Genomic DNA, 18,059 nt, shown 5'->3' on the forward strand with positions numbered 1-18,059 from the left:
TGTAGTTGTTTGGGTGGTTAGTGTAGTGGTTAGGCAAGTCAGCGTAGTGGTAAGATTGGACAGTGTAGTGGTCAGGTAGGTCCGTGTAGTGGTTTGATAGATCGGTATAGTGGTTAGATAGGACAGTGTAGTGTAGAGGTCAGTGTAGCGGTTAGATAGGACAGTGTAGTGTAGAGGTCAGTGTAGTGGCTAAGTAGGTCAGTATAGAGGCCAGGTAGGTCAGTGTAGTGGTCAGGTAGGTCAGTGTAGCAGTTAGATTAGTGTAGTGGTGGGGGAGGTTAGTGTAGTGGTCAGTGTAATGATTAGGTAGGTCAGTGCAGTGGTCAGTGCACTGGTTAAGTAGGTCAGTGTAGTGGTTAGGTAAGTCAGTGCAGTGGTCAGTGTAGTGGTTAGGCCCCTTTCACACATACGGTCCATTCAGTTCATCAGCTCAGTCACGTCAAAATGTATCAGTTTTTCATCCGTTTTTCGTCAGTTGTCATCCGTTTTTCGTCAGTTGTCATCAGTTTTTTGTCAGTTGTCATCCGTTTTTTTACCAATTTTTCATCCGTTTTTCGTCAGTCGTCATCCTTTTTTCATCCGTTGTCATCAGTTGTCATCCATTTTTCGTCCGTTGTCATCCGTTTTTCATCAGTTGTCATCCGTCTTTCAATTATTTTTCGTCAGTTGTCATCTGTTGTCATCCGTTTTCATCAGTTGTCATCCGTTTTCATCCATTTTTCGTTAGTTGTCATCCGTTTTTCGTCAGTTGTCATCCGTTTTTCATCCTTTTTTCATCCGTTTTTCCTCAGTTGTCATCTGTTGTCATCCGTTTTCATCCGTTTTTAGTCAGTTTTTCATCTGTTGTCATCCGTTTTCATCAGTTGTCATCCGTTTTCATCCATTTTTCGTCAGTTGTCATCCGTTTTTCGTCAGTTGTCATCCATTTTTCATCCGTTTTTCCTCAGTTGTCATCTGTTGTCATCCGTTTTTCATACGTTTTTAGTCAGTTTTTCATCCGTTGTCATCCGTTTTTCATCCGTTTTTCGTCAGTTGTCATCCGTTTTTCGTCAGTTGTCATCCGTTTTTCATCCTTTTTTCATCCGTTTTTCCTCAGTTGTCATCTGTTGTCATCCGTTTTTCATCCGTTTTTAGTCAGTTTTTCATCTGTTGTCATCCGTTTTCATCCGTTTTTCATCAGTTGTCATCCGTTTTTCGTCAGTTGTCATCCGTTTTTCATCCATTTTTCCTCAGTTGTCATCTGTTGTCATCCGTTTTTCATCCGTTTTTATCCGTTTTTCTTCCGATCCATTTTTTTGACGGATGAAAAATAGGGTATTTATCCATTCAAAAAAATGGACATTGACAGAAGCGGATGAAAACGGATGTTAACTGATGATCATCCTTTGTCATCTATTTTTACATAGAGATACATTGATGTCCATTTTTCATCCGTCAACGGATGGATGAAAAACGGACAGCATGTGTGAAAGGGGCCTAAAGTAGGTCAGTGTAGTGGTTAGTGTAATGGTTGGGTAGATCAGTGTAGTGGTTAGGTAGGTCAGTGTAGTGGTTAGGCTGGTCAGTGTAGTGGTTAGTTAGGTCAGTGTAGTGGTTAGGTAGGTTACTAAAGTGGTTAGTGTATTGGTTAGGTAGGTCAGTGTAAAGGTTAGTGTAGTGGTTAAGTAGGTCAGTATAATGGTTAGGGTGGTTAAGTAGGTAACTGTAGTGGTTAGATTATTTTCTTTTGGCTGACCCAACACACACCTAAAAAGAGAGAGTGTATGGAAGGATATGCAATGTATGGAGGGATATGCAGTGTACGGAGGGAAATACAGTGTATAGAGTGATATGCAGTGGGCAGCCCAACACGCGCCTCATAAAAGTTCAAGTCTCCAACAACCCTAAAGCTGGTCCAACACACACCAAAAATATAAAAATACTTGCCTCCAACCTCCCCTATAGCCAGTCCACAGCATGCCTAAGAAAAGTACCAGCCTCCAACCTCCACCTATAGCTGGTCCAACAAATGCCTGAAAACAAGTAGCAGCCTCCAACCTCTTCTTTAGCTTATCCAACACTAACCTAAAAAGAAAGATACTGGCCTCCAACCTCCCCTATAGCCAGTCCAGCACACGCCCAATAAAAATTCAAGCCTCCAACCTCCATATACTGTAGCAGGTCCAACACAAACCTACAATATAAAAAAATACTGGCCTCCAACCTCCCCTATAGCAAGTCCAACACACACCTTAGAAAAGTATCAGCCTCCAACCTCTTCTTTGGCCAATTTTACACTGACCTAAAATTAAAAATACTGGCCTCCAACCTCCCCTATAGCCAGTCCAACACACGGCACCAACCTCTTCTTTTGGCCAATCCAACACACACCTAGAAAGAAAAATATTGGCCTCCGACCTCCCCTAGAGCCAGTCCAACAAACGCCTAATAACACGCCTAAACACTAATATGAAGTTGTCATCCGTTTTTCGTCAGTTGTCATCAGTTTTTTTGTCAGTTGTCATCCGTTTTTTACCCATTTTTCATCCGTTTTTCGTCAGTAGTCATCCTTTTTTCATCCGTTGTCATCCGTTTTCATCCATTGTCATCCATTTTTCGTCAGTTGTCATCCGTTTTTCGTCAGTTGTCATCCGTCTTTCAATTATTTTTCATCAGTTGTCATCCGTTTTCATCCATTTTTCGTCAGTTGTCATCCGTTTTCCGTCAGTTGTCATCCGTTTTTCATCCTTTTTTCATCCGTTTTTCCTCAGTTGTCATCTGTTGTCATCCGTTTTCATCCGTTTTTAGTCAGTTTTTCATCTGTTGTCATCCATTTTCATCAGTTGTCATCCGTTTTCATCCATTTTTCGTCAGTTGTCATGCGTTTTTCGTCAGTTGTCATCCGTTTTTCATCAGTTGTCATCCGTTTTTCATCCTTTTTTCATCCGTTTTTCCTCAGTTGTCATCTGTTGTCATCCGTTTTTCATCCGTGTATAGTCAGTTTTTCATCTGTTGTCATCCGTTTTCATCAGTTGTCATCCGTTTTCATCCATTTTTCGTCAGTTGTCATCCGTTTTTCGTCAGTTGTCATCCGTTTTTCATCCATTTTTCATCCGTTTTTCCTCCGTTGTCATCTGTTGTCATCCGTTTTTCATCCATTTTTAGTCAGTTTTTCATCAGTTGTCATCCGTTTTTCATCCGTTTTTATCCGTTTTTCGTCCGATCCATTTTTTTGACGGATGAAAAATAGGGTATTTATCCATTCAAAAAAATGGACATTTACGGAAGCGGATGAAAACGGATGTTAACTGATGATCATCCTTTGTCATCTATTTTTACATAGAGATACATTGATGTCCATTTTTCATCCGTCAACGGATGGATGAAAAACGGACAGCATGTGTGAAAGGGGCCTAAAGTAGGTCAGTGTAGTGGTTAGTGCAATGGTTGGGTAGATCAGTGTAGTGGTTAGGTAGGTCAGTGTAGTGGTTAGGCTGGTCAGTGTAGTGGTTAGTTAGGTCAGTGTAGTGGTTAGGTAGGTTACTAAAGTTGTTAGTGTATTGGTTAGGTAGGTCAGTGTAAAGGTTAGTGTAGGGGTTAAGTAGGTCAGTATAATGGTTAGGGTGGTTAAGTAGGTAACTGTAGTGGTTAGATTATTTTCTTTTGGCTGACCCAACACACACCTAAAAAGAGAGAGTGTATGGAAGGATATGCAATGTATGGAGGGATATGCAGTGTACGGAGGGAAATACAGTGTATAGAGTTATATGCAGTGGGCAGCCCAACACGCGCCTCGTAAAAGTTCAAGTCTCCAACAACCCTAAAGCTGGTCCAACACACACCAAAAATATAAAAATACTTGCCTCCAACCTCCCCTATAGCCAGTCCAGCACACGCCCAATAAAAATTCAAGCCTCCAACCTCCATATACTGTAGCAGGTCCAACACAAACCTACAATATAAAAAAATACTGGCCTCCAACCTCCCCTATAGCAAGTCCAACACACACCTTAGAAAAGTATCAGCCTCCAACCTCTTCTTTTGGCCAATTTTACACTGACCTAAAATTAAAAATACTGGCCTCCAACCTCCCCTATAGCCAGTCCAACACACGGCACCAACCTCTTCTTTTGGCCAATCCAACACACACCTAGAAAGAAAAATATTGGCCTCCGACCTCCCCTAGAGCCAGTCCAACAAACGCCTAATAACACGCCTAAACACTAATATTGTAGTGGTCAGTGTAGTGGTTAGTATGCTCAGTGTAGTGGTCAGGTAGATTAGTGTAGTGGTTAGGTAGGTCAGTGTAGTGGTTAGGTAGGTCAGTGTAGTGGTTAGGTAGGTCAGTGTAGCAGTTAGATTAGTGTAGTGGTGGGGGAGGTTAATGTAGTGGTCAGTTTAATGATTAGGTAGGTCAGTGCAGTGGTTAAGTAGGTCAGTGTAGTGGTTAGATAAGTCAGTGCAGTGGTTAGATAAGTCAGTGCAGTGGTAAGTGTAATGGTTAGGCCCCTTTCAAACATACGGTCCGTTCAGTTCATCAGTTCAATCACGTCAAAATGTATCCGTTTTTCATTTGTTTTTCATCCATTTTTCATCTGTTTTTCGTCAGTTGTCATCCATGTTTCGTCAGTTGTCATCCGTTTTCGTCAGTTGTCATCCGTTTTTCGTCAGTTGTCATCCGTTTTTTGTCAGTTGTCACCCGCTTTTCATCTGTTTTTTACCCATTTTTCATCATCTGTCATCCGTTTTTCATCCATTTACCATCCATTTTTCGTCAGTTGTCATCAGTTTTCGTCAGTTGTCATCCATTTTCCATCCATTTTTCGTCAGTTGTCATCCGATTTTCATCAGTTTTTATCCGTTTTTGTCGGATGAAAAAAAGGGTATTTATCCATTAAAAAAATGGACATTGACGGAAGCGGATGAAAACGGATGTTAACAGATGATCATCCTTTGTCATCCATTTTTACATAGAGATACATTGATGTCCATTTTTCATCTGTCAACGGATGGATGAAAAATGGACAGCATGTGTGAAAGGGGCCTAAAGTAGGTCAGTGTAGTGGTCAGTGTAATGGTTGGGTAGATCAGTGTAGTGGTTAGGTAGGTCAGTGTAGTGGTTAGGCTGGTCAGTGTAGTGGTTAAGTAGCTCAGTGTAGTGGTTAGTTAGGTCAGTGTAGTGGTTAGGTAGGTTACTATAGTGGTTAGTTTATTGGTTAGGTAGGTCAGTATAATGGTTAGGGTGGTTAAGTAGGTAACTGTAGTGGTTAGATTATTTTCTTTTGGCTGATCCAACACACACCTAAAAAGAGAGAGTGTATGGAAGGATATGCAGTGTATGGAGGGATATTCAGTGTATGGAGGGATATTCAGTGTATGGAGGGATATTCAGTGTATGGAGGGATATGCAATGTATGGAGGGATATGAAATGTATGGAGGGATATGCAGTGTACAGAGGGAAATACAGTGTATAGAGTGATATGCAGTGGGCAGCCCAACACGCACCTCGTAAAAGTTCAAGTCTCCAACAACCCTAAAGCTGGTCCAACACACACCAAAAATATAAAAATACTTGCCTCCAACCTCCCCTATAGCCATTCCACAGCATGCCTAAGCAAAGTACCAGCCTCCAACCTCCACCTATAGCTGGTCCAACAAATGCCTGAAAACAAGTAGCAGCCTCCAACCTCTTCTTTAGCTTATCCAACACTAACCTAAAAAGAAAGATACTGGCCTCCAACCTCCCCTATAGCCAGTCCAACACACGCCTAATAAAAATTCAAGCCTCCAACCTCCATATACTGTAGCATGTCCAACACACACCTAAAATATAATAAAATACTGGCCTCCAACCTCCCCTATAGCCAGTCCAACACACGGCACAAACCTCTTCTTTTGGCAAATCCAACACACACCTAGAAAGAAAAATATTGGCCTCCGACCTCCCCTAGAGCCAGTCCAACAAACGCCTAATAACACGCCTAAACACTTATATTGTAGTGGTCAGTGTAGTGGTTAGTATGCTCAGTGTAGTGGTCAGGTAGGTCAGTGTAGTGGTTAGGTAGGTCAGTGTAATGGTTTGATAGGTCAGTGTAGTGGAAAGTGTAGTGTAGAGGTTAGTGTAGTGGTTAGGTAGGTGAGTGTAGTTGTTTGGGCGGTTAGTGTAGTGGTTAGGCAAGTCAGCGTAGTGGTAAGATTGGACAGTGTAGTGGTCAGGTAGGTCCGTGTAGTGGTTTGATAGATCGGTATAGTGGTTAGATAGGACAGTGTAGTGTAGAGGTCAGTGTAGCGGTTAGATAGGACAGTGTAGTGTAGAGGTCAGTGTAGTGGCTAAGTAGGTCAGTATAGAGGCCAGGTAGGTCAGTGTAGTGGTCAGGTAGGTCAGTGTAGCAGTTAGATTAGTGTAGTGGTGGGGGAGGTTAGTGTAGTGGTCAGTGTAATGATTAGGTAGGTCAGTGCAGTGGTCAGTGCACTGGTTAAGTAGGTCAGTGTAGTGGTTAGGTAAGTCAGTGCAGTGGTCAGTGTAGTGGTTAGGCCCCTTTCACACATACGGTCCATTCAGTTCATCAGCTCAGTCACGTCAAAATGTATCAGTTTTTCATCCGTTTTTCGTCAGTTGTCATCCGTTTTTCGTCAGTTGTCATCAGTTTTTTGTCAGTTGTCATCCGTTTTTTTACCCATTTTTCATCCGTTTTTCGTCAGTCGTCATCCTTTTTTCATCCGTTGTCATCCATTTTTCGTCAGTTGTCATCCGTTTTTCGTCAGTTGTCATCCGCCTTTCAATTATTTTTCGTCAGTTGTCATCCGTTTTCATCAGTTGTCATCCGTTTTTCATCCTTTTTTCATCCGTTTTTCCACAGTTGTCATCTGTTGTCATCCGTTTTTCATCCGTTTTTAGTCAGTTTTTCATCTGTTGTCATCCGTTTTCATCAGTTGTCATCCGTTTTCATCCATTTTTCGTCAGTTGTCATCCGTTTTTCGTCAGTTGTCATCCGTTTTTCATGCATTTTTCCTCAGTTGTCATCTGTTGTCATCCGTTTTTCATCCGTTTTTAGTCAGTTTTTCATCCGTTGTCATCCGTTTTTCATCCGTTTTTATCCGTTTTTCGTCCGATCCATTTTTTTGACGGATGAAAAATAGGGTATTTATCCATTCAAAAAAATGGACATTGACGGAAGCGGATGAAAACGGATGTTAACTGATGATCATCCTTTGTCATCTATTCTTACATAGAGATACATTGATGTCCATTTTTCATCCATCAACGGATGGATGAAAAACGGACAGCATGTGTGAAAGGGGCCTAAAGTAGGTCAGTGTAGTGGTTAGTGTAATGGTTGGGTAGATCAGTGTAGTGGTTAGGTAGGTCAGTGTAGTGGTTAGGCTGGTCAGTGTAGTGGTTAGTTAGGTCAGTGTAGTGGTTAGGTAGGTTACTAAAGTGGTTAGTGTATTGGTTAGGTAGGTCAGTGTAAAGGTTAGTGTAGTGGTTAAGTAGGTCAGTATAATGGTTAGGGTGGTTAAGTAGGTAACTGTAGTGGTTAGATTATTTTCTTTTGGCTGACCCAACACACACCTAAAAAGAGAGAGTGTATGGAAGGATATGCAATGTATGGAGGGATATGCAGTGTACGGAGGGAAATACAGTGTATAGAGTGATATACAGTGTACAGAGGGAAATACAGTGTATAGAGTGATATGCAGTGGGCAGCCCAACACGCGCCTCGTAAAAGTTCAAGTCTCCAACAACCCTAAAGCTGGTCCAACACACACCAAAAATATAAAAATACTTGCCTCCAACCTCCCCTATAGCCAGTCCACAGCATGCCTAAGAAAAGTACCAGCCTCCAACCTCCACCTATAGCTGGTCCAACAAATGCCTGAAAACAAGTAGCAGCCTGAAAACCTCTTCTTTAGCTTATCCAACACTAACCTAAAAAGAAAGATACTGGCCTCCAACCTCCCCTATAGCCAGTCCAGCACACGCCCAATAAAAATTCAAGCCTCCAACCTCCATATACTGTAGCAGGTCCAACACAAACCTACAATATAAAAAAATACTGGCCTCCAACCTCCCCTATTGCAAGTCCAACACACACCTTAGAAAAGAATCAGCCTCCAACCTCTTCTTTTGGCCAATTTTACACTGACCTAAAATTAAAAATACTGGCCTCCAACCACCCCTATAGCCAGTCCAACACACGGCACCAACCTCTTCTTTTAGCCGATCCAACACACACCTAGAAAGAAAAATATTGGCCCCCAACCTCCCCTATAGCCAGTCAAACAAACGCCTAATAACACGCCTAAACACTAATATTGTAGTGGTCAGTGTAGTGGTTAGATAGGACAGTGTAGTGTAGAGGTCAGTGTAGTGGTTAGATAGGACAGTGTAGTGTAGAGGTCAGTGTAGTGGCTAAGTAGGTCAGTATAGAGGCCAGGTAGGTCAGTGTAGTGGTCAGGTAGGTCAGTGTAGCAGTTAGATTAGTGCAGTGGTGGGGGAGGTTAGTGTAGTGGTCAGTGTAATGATTAGGTAGGTCAGTGCAGTGGTCAGTGCACTGGTTAAGTAGGTCAGTGTAGTGGTTAGGTAAGTCAGTGCAGTGGTCAGTGTAGTGGTTAGGCCCCTTTCACACATACGGTCCCATTCAGTTCATCAGTTCAGTCACGTCAAAATGTATCAGTTTGTCATCCGTTTTTCGTCAGTTGTCATCCGTTTTTCGTCAGTTGTCATCCGTTTTTTTACCACTTTTTCATCCGTTTTTCGTCAGTCGTCATCCTTTTTTCATCCGTTTTCATCCGTTGTCATCCATTTTTCGTCAGTTGTCATCCGTCTTTCAATTATTTTTCGTCAGTTGTCATCTGTTGTCATCCGCTGTCATCAGTTGTCATCCATTTTCATCCATTTTTCGTCAGTTGTCATCCGTTTTTCGTCAGTTGTCATCCATTTTTCATCCGTTTTTCCTCAGTTGTCATCTGTTGTCATCCGTTTTTAGTCAGTTTTTCATCTGTTGTCATCCGTTTTCATCAGTTGTCATCCGTTTTCATCCGTTTTTCGTCAGTTGTCATCCGTTTTTCGTCAGCTGTCATCAGTTTTTTGTCAGTTGTCATCCGTTTTTTGTCAGTTGTCATCCGTTTTTTACCCATTTTTCATCCGTTTTTCGTCAGTCGTCATCCTTTTTTCATCCGTTGTCATCCGTTTTCATCCGTTGTCATCCATTTTTCGTCAGTTGTCATCCGTTTTTCGTCAGTTGTCATCCGTCTTTCAATTATTTATCGTCAGTTGTCATCCGTTTTCATCCATTTTTCGTCAGTTGTCATCCGTTTTCCGTCAGTTGTCATCCGTTTTTCATCCTTTTTTCATCCGTTTTTCCTCAGTTGTCATCTGTTGTCATCCGTTTTTAGTCAGTTTTTCATCTGTTGTCATCCGTTTTCATCAGTTGTCATCCGTTTTCATCCATTTTTCGTCAGTTGTCATGCGTATTTCGTCAGTTGTCATCCGTTTTTCATCCTTTTTTCATCCGTTTTTCCTCAGTTGTCATCTGTTGTCATCCGTTTTTCATCCGTTATAGTAAGTTTTTCATCTGTTGTCATCTGTTTTCATCAGTTGTCATCCTTTTTCATCCACTTTTCGTCAGTTGTTATCCGTTTTTCGTCAGTTGTCATCCGTTTTTCATCCATTTTTCATCCGTTTTTCCTCAGTTGTCATCTGTTGTCATCCGTTTTTCATCCATTTTAGTCAGTTTTTCATCCGTTGTCATCCGTTTTTCATCCGTTTTTATCCGTTTTTCGTCCGATCCATTTTTTTGACGGATGAAAAATAGGGTATTTATCCATTCAAAAAAATGGACATTGACGGAAGCGGATGAAAACGGATGTTAACTGATGATCATCCTTTGTCATCTATTTTTACATAGAGATACATTGATGTCCATTTTTCATCCGTCAACGGATGGATGAAAAACGGACAGCATGTGTGAAAGGGGCCTAAAGTAGGTCAGTGTAGTGGTTAGTGTAATGGTTGGGTAGATCAGTGTAGTGGTTAGGTAGGTCAGTGTAGTGGTTAGGCTGGTCAGTGTAGTGGTTAGTTAGGTCAGTGTAGTGGTTAGGTAGATTACTAAAGTGGTTAGTGTATTGGTTAGGTAGGTCAGTGTAAAGGTTAGTGTAGGGGCTAAGTAGGTCAGTATAACGGTTAGGGTGGTTAAGTAGGTAACTGTAGTGGTTAGATTATTTTCTTTTGGCTGACCCAACACACACCTAAAAAGAGAGAGTGTATGGAAGGATATGCAATGTATGGAGGGATATGCAGTGTACGGAGGGAAATACAGTGTATAGAGTGATATGCAGTGGGCAGCCCAACACGCGCCTCGTAAAAGTTCAAGTCTCCAACAACCCTAAAGCTGGTCCAACACACACCAAAAATATAAAAATACTTGCCTCCAACCTCCCCTATAGCCAGTCCACAGCATGCCTAAGAAAAGTACCAGCCTCCAACCTCCACCTATAGCTGGTCCAACAAATGCCTGAAAACAAGTAGCAGCCTCCAACCTCTTCTTTAACTTATCCAACACTAACCTAAAAAGAAAGATACTGGCTTCCAACCTCCCCTATAGCCAGTCCAGCACACGCCCAATAAAAATTCAAGCCTCCAACCTCCATATACTGTAGCAGGTCCAACACAAACCTACAATATAAAAAAATACTGGCCTCCAACCTCCCCTATAGCAAGTCCAACACACACCTTAGAAAAGTATCAGCCTCCAACCTCTTCTTTTGGCCAATTTTACACTGACCTAAAATTAAAAATACTGGCCTCCAACCTCCCCTATAGCCAGTCCAACACACGGCACCAACCTCTTCTTTTGGCCAATCCAACACACACCTAGAAAGAAAAATATTGGCCTCCGACCTCCCCTAGAGCCAGTCCAACAAACACCTAATAACACGCCTAAACACTAATATTGTAGTGGTCAGTGTAGTGGTTAGTATGCTCAGTGTAGTGGTCAGGTAGATTAGTGTAGTGGTTAGGTAGGTCAGTGTAGTGGTTAGGTAGGTCAGTGTAGTGGTTAGGTAGGTCAGTGTAGCAGTTAGATTAGTGTAGTGGTGGGGGAGGTTAATGTAGTGGTCAGTTTAATGATTAGGTAGGTCAGTGCAGTGGTTAAGTAGGTCAGTGTAGTGGTTAGATAAGTCAGTGCAGTGGTTAGATAAGTCAGTGCAGTGGTAAGTGTAATGGTTAGGCCCCTTTCAAACATACGGTCCGTTCAGTTCATCAGTTCAATCACGTCAAAATGTATCCGTTTTTCATTTGTTTTTCATCCATTTTCATCTGTTTTTCGTCAGTTGTCATCCATGTTTCGTCAGTTGTCATCCGTTTTCTTCAGTTGTCATCCGTTTTTCGTCAGTTGTCATCCGTTTTTTGTCAGTTGTCATCCGCTTTTCATCTGTTTTTTACCCATTTTTCATCATCTGTCATCCGTTTTTCATCCATTTACCATCCATTTTTCGTCAGTTGTCATCAGTTTTCGTCAGTTGTCATCCATTTTCCATCCATTTTTCGTCAGTTGTCATCCGATTTTCATCCGTTTTTATCCGTTTTTTTGTCGGATGAAAAAAAGGGTATTTATCCATTAAAAAATGGACATTGACGGAAGCGGATGAAAACGGATGTTAACAGATGATCATCCTTTGTCATCCATTTTTACATAGAGATACATTGATGTCCATTTTTCATCTGTCAACGGATGGATGAAAAATGGACAGCACGTGTGAAAGGGGCCTAAAGTAGGTCAGTGTAGTGGTCAGTGTAATGGTTGGGTAGATCAGTGTAGTGGTTAGGTAGGTCAGTGTAGTGGTTAGGCTGGTCAGTGTAGTGGTTAAGTAGCTCAGTGTAGTGGTTAGTTAGGTCAGTGTAGTGGTTAGGTAGGTTACTATAGTGGTTAGTGTATTGGTTAGGTAGGTCAGTATAATGGTTAGGGTGGTTAAGTAGGTAACTGTAGTGGTTAGATTATTTTCTTTTGGCTGATCCAACACACACCTAAAAAAGAGAGAGTGTATGGAAGGATTTGCAGTGTATGGAGGGATATTCAGTGTATGGAGGGATATTCAGTGTATGGAGGGATATTCAGTGTATGGAGGGATATGCAATGTATGGAGGGATATGAAATGTATGGAGGGATATGCAGTGTACAGAGGGAAATACAGTGTATAGAGTGATATGCAGTGGGCAGCCCAACACGCACCTCGTAAAAGTTCAAGTCTCCAACAACCCTAAAGCTGGTCCAACACACACCAAAAATATAAAAATACTTGCCTCCAACCTCCCCTATAGCCAGTCCACAACATGCCTAAGAAAAGTACCAGCCTCCAACCTCCACCTATAGCTGGTCCAACAAATGCCTGAAAACAAGTAGCAGCCTCCAACCTCTTCTTTAGCTTATCCAACACTAACCTAAAAAGAAAGATACTGGCCTCCAACCTCCCCTATAGCAAGTCCAACACACACCTTAGAAAAGTATCAGCCTCCAACCTCTTCTTTTGGCCAATTTTACACTGACCTAAAATTAAAAATACTGGCCTCCAACCTCCCCCATAGCCAGTCCAACACACGGCACCAACCTCTTCTTTTGGCCAATCCAACACACACCTAGAAAGAAAAATATTGGCCTCCGACCTCCCCTAGAGCCAGTCCAACAAACGCCTAATAACACGCCTAAACACTAATATTGTAGTGGTCAGTGTAGTGGTTAGTATGCTCAGTGTAGTGGTCAGGTAGGTCAGTGTAGTGGTTAGGTAGGTCAGTGTAGTGGTTAGGTAGGTCAGTGTAATGGTTTGATAGGTCAGTGTAGTGGAAAGTGTAGTGTAGAGGTTAGTGTAGTGGTTAGGTAGGTGAGTGTAGTTGTTTGGGTGGTTAGTGTAGTGGTTAGGCAAGTCAGCGTAGTGGTAAGATTGGACAGTGTAGTGGTCAGGTAGGTCCGTGTAGTGGTTTGATAGATCGGTATAGTGGTTAGATAGGACAGTGTAGTGTAGAGGTCAGTGTAGCGGTTAGATAGGACAGTGTAGTGTAGAGGTCAGTGTAGTGGCTAAGTAGGTCAGTATAGAGGCCAGGTAGGTCAGTGTAGTGGTCAGGTAGGTCAGTGTAGCAGTTAGATTAGTGTAGTGGTGGGGGAGGTTAGTGTAGTGGTCAGTGTAATGATTAGGTAGGTCAGTGCAGTGGTCAGTGCACTGGTTAAGTAGGTCAGTGTAGTGGTTAGGTAAGTCAGTGCAGTGGTCAGTGTAGTGGTTAGGCCCCTTTCACACATACGGTCCATTCAGTTCATCAGCTCAGTCACGTCAAAATGTATCAGTTTTTCATCCGTTTTTCGTCAGTTGTCATCCGTTTTTCGTCAGTTGTCATCAGTTTTTTGTCAGTTGTCATCCGTTTTTTTACCCATTTTTCATCCGTTTTTCGTCAGTCGTCATCCTTTTTTCATCCGTTGTCATCCATTTTTCGTCAGTTGTCATCTGTTTTTCGTCAGTTGTCATCCGTCTTTCAATTATTTTTCGTCAGTTGTCATCTGTTGTCATCCGTTTTCATCAGTTGTCATCCGTTTTCATCCATTTTTCGTTAGTTGTCATCCGTTTTTCATCAGTTGTCATCCGTTTTTCATCCTTTTTTCATCCGTTTTTCCTCAGTTGTCATCTGTTGTCATCCGTTTTTCATCCGTTTTTAGTCAGTTTTTCATCTGATGTCATCCGTTTTCATCAGTTGTCATCCGTTTTCATCCATTTTTCGTCAGTTGTCATCCGTTTTTCGTCAGTTGTCATCCGTTTTTCATCTGTTTTTCCTCAGTTGTCATCTGTTGTCATCCGTTTTTCATACGTTTTTAGTCAGTTTTTCATCCGTTGTCATCCGTTTTTCATCCGTTTTTATCCGTTTTTCGTCCGATCCATTATTTTGACGGATGTAAAATAGGGTATTTATCCATTCAAAAAAATGGACATTGACGGAAGCGGATGAAAACGGATGTTAACTGATGATCATCCTTTGTCATCTATTCTTACATAGAGATACATTGATGTCCATTTTTCATCCATCAACGGATGGATGAAAAACGGACAGCATGTGTGAAAGGGGCCTAAAGTAGGTCAGTGTAGTGGTTAGTGTAATGGTTGGGTAGATCAGTGTAGTGGTTAGGTAGGTCAGTGTAGTGGTTAGGCTGGTCAGTGTAGTGGTTAGTTAGGTCAGTGTAGTGGTTAGGTAGGTTACTAAAGTGGTTAGTGTATTGGTTAGGTAGGTCAGTGTAAAGGTTAGTGTAGTGGTTAAGTAGGTCAGTATAATGGTTAGGGTGGTTAAGTAGGTAACTGTAGTGGTTAGATTATTTTCTTTTGGCTGACCCAACACACACCTAAAAAGAGAGAGTGTATGGAAGGATATGCAATGTATGGAGGGATATGCAGTGTATGGAGGGAAATACAGTGTATAGAGTGATATGCAGTGGGCAGCCCAACACGCGCCTCGTAAAAGTTCAAGTCTCCAACAACCCTAAAGTTGGTCCAACACACACCAAAAATATAAAAATACTTGCCTCCAACCTCCCCTATAGCCAGTCCACAGCATGCCTAAGAAAAGTACCAGCCTCCAACCTCCACCTATAGCTGGTCCAACAAATGCCTGAAAACAAGTAGCAGCCTCCAACCTCTTCTTTAACTTATCCAACACTAACCTAAAAAGAAAGATACTGGCCTCCAACCTCCCCTATAGCCAGTCCAGCACACGCCCAATAAAAATTCAAGCCTCCAACCTCCATATACTGTAGCAGGTCCAACACAAACCTACAATATAAAAAAATACTGGCCTCCAACCTCCCCTATAGCAAGTCCAACACACACCTTAGAAAAGTATCAGCCTCCAACCTCTTCTTTTGGCCAATTTTACACTGACCTAAAATTAAAAATACTGGCCTCCAACCTCCCCTATAGCCAGTCCAACACACGGCACCAACCTCTTCTTTTGGCCAATCCAACACACACCTAGAAAGAAAAATATTGGCCTCCGACCTCCCCTAGAGCCAGTCCAACAAACGCCTAATAACACGCCTAAACACTAATATTGTAGTGGTCAGTGTAGTGGTTAGTATGCTCAGTGTAGTGGTCAGGTAGGTCAGTGTAGTGGTTAGGTAGGTCAGTGTAGTGGTTAGGTAGGTCAGTGTAATGGTTTGATAGGTCAATGTAGTGGAAAGTGTAGTGTAGAGGTTAGTGTAGTGGTTAGGTAGGTGAGTGTAGTTGTTTGGGTGGTTAGTGTAGTGGTTAGGCAAGTCAGCGTAGTGGTAAGATTGGACAGTGTAGTGGTCAGGTAGGTCCGTGTAGTGGTTTGATAGATCGGTATAGTGGTTAGATAGGACAGTGTAGTGTAGAGGTCAGTGTAGCGGTTAGATAGGACAGTGTAGTGTAGAGGTCAGTGTAGTGGCTAAGTAGGTCAGTATAGAGGCCAGGTAGGTCAGTGTAGTGGTCAGGTAGGTCAGTGTAGCAGTTAGATTAGTGTAGTGGTGGGGGAGGTTAGTGTAGTGGTCAGTGTAATGATTAGGTAGGTCAGTGCAGTGGTCAGTGCACTGGTTAAGTAGGTCAGTGTAGTGGTTAGGTAAGTCAGTGCAGTGGTCAGTGTAGTGGTTAGGCCCCTTTCACACATACGGTCCATTCAGTTCATCAGCTCAGTCACGTCAAAATGTATCAGTTTTTCATCCGTTTTTCGTCAGTTGTCATCCGTTTTTCGTCAGTTGTCATCAGTTTTTTGTCAGTTGTCATCCGTTTTTTTACCCATTTTTCATCCGTTTTTCGTCAGTCGTCATCCGTTTTTCATCCGTTGTCATCCGTTGTCATCCATTTTTCGTCAGTTGTCATCCGTTTTTCGTCAGTTGTCATCTGTCTTTCAATTATTTTTCGTCAGTTGTCATCTGTTGTCATCCGTTTTCATCAGTTGTCATCCGTTTTCATCCATTTTTCGTTAGTTGTCATCCGTTTTTCATCAGTTGTCATCCGTTTTTCATCCTTTTTTCATCCGTTTTTCCTCAGTTGTCATCTGTTGTCATCCGTTTTTCATCAGTTGTCATCTGTTTTCATCCATTTTTCGTCAGTTGTCATCCGTTTTTCGTCAGTTGTCATCCATTTTTCATCCGTTTTTCCTCAGTTGTCATCTGTTGTCATCCGTTTTTCATACGTTTTTAGTCAGTTTTTCATCCATTGTCATCCGTTTTTCATCCGTTTTTCGTCAGTTGTCATCCGTTTTTCATCCTTTTTTCATCTGTTTTTCCTCAGTTGTCATCTGTTGTCATCCATTTTTCATCCATTTTTAGTCAGTTTTTCATCTGTTGTCATCAGTTTTCATCAGTTGTCATCCGTTTTCATTCATTTTTCGTCAGTTGTCATCCGTTTTTCGTCAGTTGTCATCCGTTTTTCATGCATTTTTCCTCAGTTGTCATCCGTTTTTCATCCGTTTTTAGTCAGTTTTTCATCCGTTGTCATCCGTTTTTCATCCGTTTTTATCCATTTTTCGTCCGATCCATTTTTTTGACGGATGAAAAATAGGGTATTTATCCATTCAAAAAAATGGACATTGACGGAAGCGGATGAAAACGGATGTTAACTGATGATCATCCTTTGTCATCTATTTTTACATAGAGATACATTGATGTCCATTTTTTATCCGTCAACGGATGGATGAAAAACGGACAGCATGTGTGAAAGGGGCCTAAAGTAGGTCAGTGTAGTGGTTAGTGTAATGGTTGGGTAGATCAGTGTAGTGGTTAGGTAGGTCAGTGTAGTGGTTAGGCTGGTCAGTGTAGTGGTTAGTTAGGTCAGTGTAGTGGTTAGGTAGATTACTAAAGTGGTTAGTGTATTGGTTAGGTAGGTCAGTGTAAAGGTTAGTGTAGGGGCTAAGTAGGTCAGTATAATGGTTAGGGTGGTTAAGTAGGTAACTGTAGTGGTTAGATTATTTTCTTTTGGCTGACCCAACACACACCTAAAAAGAGAGAGTGTATGGAAGGATATGCAATGTATGGAGGGATATGCAGTGTACGGAGGGAAATACAGTGTATAGAGTGATATGCAGTGGGCAGCCCAACACGCGCCTCGTAAAAGTTCAAGTCTCCAACAACCCTAAAGCTGGTCCAACACACACCAAAAATATAAAAATACTTGCCTCCAACCTCCCCTATAGCCAGTCCACAGCATGCCTAAGAAAAGTACCAGCCTCCAACCTCCACCTATAGCTGGTCCAACAAATGCCTGAAAACAAGTAGCAGCCTCCAACCTCTTCTTTAACTTATCCAACACTAACCTAAAAAGAAAGATACTGGCCTCCAACCTCCCCTATAGCCAGTCCAGCACACGCCCAATAAAAATTCAAGCCTCCAACCTCCATATACTGTAGCAGGTCCAACACAAACCTACAATATAAAAAAATACTGGCCTCCAACCTCCCCTATAGCAAGTCCAACACACACCTTAGAAAAGTATCAGCCTCCAACCTCTTCTTTTGGCCAATTTTACACTGACCTAAAATTAAAAATACTGGCCTCCAACCTCCCCTATAGCCAGTCCAACACACGGCACCAACCTCTTCTTTTGGCCAATCCAACACACACCTAGAAAGAAAAATATTGGCCTCCGACCTCCCCTAGAGCCAGTCCAACAAACGCCTAATAACACGCCTAAACACTAATATTGTAGTGGTCAGTGTAGTGGTTAGTATGCTCAGTGTAGTGGTCAGGTAGATTAGTGTAGTGGTTAGGTAGGTCAGTGTAGTGGTTAGGTAGGTCAGTGTAGCAGTTAGATTAGTGTAGTGGTGGGGGAGGTTAATGTAGTGGTCAGTTTAATGATTAGGTAGGTCAGTGCAGTGGTTAAGTAGGTCAGTGTAGTTGTTAGATAAGTCAGTGCAGTGGTTAGATAAGTCAGTGCAGTGGTAAGTGTAATGGTTAGGCCCCTTTCAAACATACGGTCCGTTCAGTTCATCAGTTCAATCACGTCAAAATGTATCCGTTTTTCATTTGTTTTTCATCCATTTTTCATCTGTTTTTCGTCAGTTGTCATCCATGTTTCGTCAGTTGTCATC

The sequence above is a fragment of the Pelophylax lessonae genome (assembly GCF_965119305.1).
Source record: "Pelophylax lessonae genome assembly, chromosome: 4".
Taxonomy (NCBI): domain Eukaryota; kingdom Metazoa; phylum Chordata; class Amphibia; order Anura; family Ranidae; genus Pelophylax; species Pelophylax lessonae.